We start from the raw sequence: 487 nt of genomic DNA, 5'->3' as shown, positions 1-487 counted from the left end.
TTTGCATTCTGACAAAGTAATTTATCTCTAGGAGACAGCGTTCAGGCGTTCAGCATTTGGAAATTGCTCCCAAGGATGAACCAGACTTGTGGAGTCTACAATTTTTTTTGAGGTCTTAGCTGATGATGTCGAGCAAAGAGCACTGAGTTTGAAGGTAGGCCTTGAAATACAGCCACAGGTATGCCCCAATTGACTCAAATTACGTCATTTAGGCTATCAGAAGCTCTAAAGCATGACATCCTTCTGGAATTTTCCAAGCTGCTTAAAGGCACAGTCAAACTAAGTGAAACATTGAATTATAAGTGAAATAATCTGTCTGTAAATAATTGTTTTGGACAATGATTGTGTCATGCACAAAGTCAATTTCCTACACCGAATTGCCAAAAACTATAGTTTGTTAACAAGACATTTGTGGAGTGGTTGAAAAAATGAGTTTTAATGAACTCCAACCTAAGTGCATGTAAACTTTGACCTTCAACTGTATACA

This window comes from Salvelinus sp. IW2-2015, linkage group LG13 (genome assembly GCF_002910315.2).
Source record: "Salvelinus sp. IW2-2015 linkage group LG13, ASM291031v2, whole genome shotgun sequence".
Lineage (NCBI taxonomy): Eukaryota > Metazoa > Chordata > Actinopteri > Salmoniformes > Salmonidae > Salvelinus > Salvelinus sp. IW2-2015.
Note: the sequence above shows the minus strand (reverse complement) of the source record.